The 4,469-nt window shown below is 33.3% G+C and overlaps 1 pseudogene; it reads left to right on the forward strand.

Moving 5' to 3' along the window:
- The first annotated feature begins 2,977 nt into the window (after positions 1–2,977).
- Positions 2,978–4,173, forward strand: LOC136216878 (UDP-glycosyltransferase 73C1-like; annotated as a pseudogene).
- The last annotated feature ends 296 nt before the right edge of the window (positions 4,174–4,469 follow it).

Here is a 4,469-nt window from a genome sequence, read left to right on the forward strand (position 1 = left end):
ACAGGCCTCAGATTTGTCTATAACTTTCCTTTTAATTTCCAGTTTTACTGTTTATATATTTTCCTGTATTCGTGTTGTTTTTTGGTTAATCACATCCTACATTTTTAAGACAGACGTAATTGTTTGTCTAACATTCTTAAAACAGACATAATCGTTTGTGCTACAATCTTAAGACAAGTCATGAAAATACGCCAATTTGAATATGAAGTATATACAGGTTTGCAATATGAATTACTCATATTGACTACACTCTCTTATCATTGGGTTATGCTTTTGTTGTGGTAGTTAATATGATCATTTAATTACATGGTTATTTTTAATATTGATACATTATGCAGTGTTGTGTTATATTTTTGTTCCTTCCAAAAGTCTTTGGTCTTGTATTGAAAAGGAATAAAACTGATATCTTTCATGGTTGAAAGTATATTAAATATTTGATTTATAATAAATGTTAATTCTTTTATTTATGCTGCGGATAAAATGGCAGTAATAGAGCTTGTGATCTTGAGCGAAGTAAGCTTTCTTTTTCCTAGTTTTGAAGAATTGATTGTGTTCTATATTTCTTTTGGTACGAGCAACTTTCGTAGTTGTGTTGATGAATATAAATACCTTGTTGATGGATTATCTTGACGAACAAAGTATAATTGAAATATTATATTCGGACAGATTGGAGGACAACTTTATATATATAGTTTATATTTTTGTTGTTAATTATTTATTATAAATCTGTTTGTTTAAACAGATTATAATTTCGTGATTCTAACTTGGTTTGTTTGGAATTTCAAAGTCTAGAAAAATTTCATTGGTGTGAATTTTAAGACTTACCATAAAAGAAAATATAGATGGTCATGATGATGATATGCAAAAATTCCATATTTGATATTCTCGTGCGTAAGGGTTGATTTACATTATAAATGTGAAATGTCATAAATTGACAAATTTGAGCAATGATGTTATCTAGTCGAGTTAGACGCTGGTAGATGAACATTGTAGTTGGCTAGATTTAATTTATGAAAGTCACTAAAAATGTAGAAATCAAATCGCCTTAAAATAAGTACGTCACAATGATGGAATATCTTCTGTGTGATAACACCGTTAGTCATTGTGGGAGGTTAAACCCTCGTCCATTCCTAGATGTAAACAGTGACACCAACGGGAAAAGGTTAAGCTATATGCTTTTAATGATACATTGTGCGTCAGTATTCTGAGCAAATAAATCACCTATGTCAGAGTGAAGTGGGGTCGCTTCGATGGAGACTAGTGTGGGGCCTAGTTCTCTTAAACTCTCGCAGAACTAGGCGATGTTCATGACCATAACGAACATAACCATGAGAACCATACCGTGTTATGTTGGTATCTGTGTGGGGTATATCATCATTTACACAAACGACATAATAGTTAAAAGACATCGCGTCTACTAGTAAACCAGTAAAGTAAATATACTTTCACAAGGGAAGGTTCAAGGCACATCAGCTACCTATCCTATGCAGATATCTTCTGTAGAAACTTATCACCACATCCTAATCGTCTTGTTTCTAATTTTATTCATGTGTGGGATTGTTGGAAAATTTTGAATAAAATTATTTGTTAATTTTAATACCAACAAACACCTCCTTTCATGAACAGTCGTGTCCTTCGTGAACAGTCATGTTTGTATGTGAACAGTCATGTATGTCCGTGTACAGTCATGTCCGTTCGTGAAAAGACATATCCTTTCGAGTTCTATTTATATAGAATGGATTGCCAATTTCACAGTAAGTTGAAAGTTGTTGAAAAAGTTTATGAAAAAACTCTCTGTCTGTTCACAGTCTTGTTTTCCTACTCCGGTGATAACCAGGCTACACACGGTTTGAGTTCGCTTGCGTAATCTGTTGTATCCTGGGAGACGATCGTCAATATCGACGACATCTGTCTTAAGGAAACTGCTAATACAGGTCTCAGATTTGTCTATCACTTTCCTTTTAATTTCCAGTTTTACTGTTTATATATTTTTCTGTGTTCGTGTTGTTTTTTGGTTAATCACATCCTACATTTTTAAGACAGACGTAATTGTTTGTCTAACATTCTTAAGACAGACATAATCGTTTGTTCTATAAAATTTACACATTCTAAAGCTAACGGTGATTGACCAAATTCAATTGGTCAGTCACTGATCATGTGAAAATTACTGAGATACTATATCATGAAACCAATTGAACTAAAAGTTCAAACTAATAAAATAATTAGGACTCAATCCTATATCTTGTATTAATCACTGGCTATATATTCTCTCATAAAAAGTGCTAAAATTTATATTGTACATATTCTTTCAAAATTTGTTCTCTGAATCATTCAGGAAGTTCCTAGAAGGCCACACATATTGTTTCACTTCATATAGGTATAAAATTAAATTAAAGACTTCTATCAATATTAGGAATATCTCTTAGAGGGCGTTTGGTTCGGGGTTTTTAGGAATGGGAATGAGAATGGAACGGTTTCATTCCTTTTGTTCTTGTTTGTTTTAAAAAAAAAACTCATTCCCTTTACTCATTTTAGATTATGGGTTTATCTCACTTTAGGTTAAGCCATTACCCCAAGCTATGTAGGGAATTAGATTCCCTTTATTCTATTCCTTTTCCTACTAAACATATCTAAACACGTAGGAGAATTAATGCTTAGTCTTTTTTTATATAATAAGTTATTTTGTTTACGTTCTTTCCTGGATATTGCTTCCAATTTTTCATCTTCCCAATAATACAGTTACTATTAATGAGAGAAAATAAAAAATTGAATTTTATCAAAACTTGGCCTTGACTTTCGAATATATAGCATGATCTGTTTCTGCCTTCTCTCTGGTAACCAAAACATTTTTATTTATTTCATGTGGATCAGAATCTGCAGCAAATTTTAATTCTTTATTTCGGAAATTGTGCTTATTAAGGGTATGAAATATGTAGAAACTCATTGAAACTCCTTACAATCTCTTCTTCTTCCTCCGATGGATTCTGAATCTCAGCAGCTGCATTTCAAACATATCCTCGATCGAGCCGTCGAATCAGGCCTCCCAATCAGGCTTGTTGAACTCAAATTTCCTGCTCAAGAAGCAGGACTACCACAAGATTGCGAGAATCTCGACATGCTAATTTCACTAGGCTTAATCTTGGATTTCTACTCAGCAATCAATCGGCTACAAGAACCAGTTGAAAAATTGCTTGAAAATATGCAACCAAGCCCTAGTTGTATCATATCTGATATGAGTTTGTCTTACACAAGCCGAGTCGCAACCAAACTTCATCTTCCACGAATCGTTTTCAATGGATTTTGTTGCTTTTGTATGTTATGTACACATAAAGTATACAATTCCGGGATACTGCAAACTGTAAATTCTGATTCAGAATACTTTTCAGTTCCCGGATTTCATGTCCAATTAACCAAACAACAACTTGTAGCTGCAGTTATGCAAAATGGTGAAGCATTTGTCGCGGAATTAGCAGCAGCGGAAGCGGTAACATATGGTATCATAATCAATTCTTTTGATGAATTAGAGTCAGATTACATCCAGCAATACAAAAAGATACAGGATAAGGTCTGGTGTATCGGTCCGGTTTGGCTTAACAACAAAGATAACTTGGATCTGATTCAAAGAGGTGATACTCAGACGGTATCCGACGAATGTTTGAAATGGCTCGACGAGCAACAATCAGGTTCTGTAATATATGTATGTTTCGGTAGCCTTTGTAATTTAGTAACTTTGCAGTTGATAGAACTTGCTTTAGCCTTAGAAGCATCGAATAGACCGTTCATTTGGGTTTTAAGAGGAGGCGAGAAATCGAGAGAGTTTGCGGGTGGAATTTAACGCTAGAAGCGATAAGTGCAGGTGTACCTATGATTACTTGGCTGTTTTTCGGAGATCAGTTTTGTAATGAAAAGCTAATTGTGGATGTGTTGAAGATTGGAGTGAAGGTTGTTGGGGCAGAAGTTACTTTGGTTTGGGGGTTGGAAGATAAGATTGGAGTTTTGGTTAAAAAAGAAGATGTAACGAGGGCTATTTCAGAGCTAATGGATGGAGGAGATGAAGTTGAAGAGAGAAGAAAAAGAGTAAAAGAGTTGAGTGTGAAGGCAAAGAGAGCTTTGGAGAAAAATGGATCATCAGATCTCAATTTGAAATTGTTAATAGAAGATATCTCAATTTGAAATTTTTGATTCACATGTTCTTGTTTGTTGTTTGATATTCGTTTTATTGTTAATTGTCTATTTAGAATTAAAAGTCAAAAAGTGGTTTTCAAAAATAGAAACAAATTATACCTAATGCAAATTATTTCCATTCAAATTGGATCTACTTTTGTTTTTGTTTATCTATAAACAAGTAAGTAAAAATAAAGTAGAAATTTCCCAAGAATTTGCACTATGATAAGAAGTAGCAATCAAATAATCTATTAACTTAATTTCAAAAATGGAGTTATATCATTTTGCCTATCCATCCTCATATA

The sequence above is a fragment of the Euphorbia lathyris genome, chromosome 2 (genome assembly GCF_963576675.1).
Source record: "Euphorbia lathyris chromosome 2, ddEupLath1.1, whole genome shotgun sequence".
Taxonomy (NCBI): domain Eukaryota; kingdom Viridiplantae; phylum Streptophyta; class Magnoliopsida; order Malpighiales; family Euphorbiaceae; genus Euphorbia; species Euphorbia lathyris.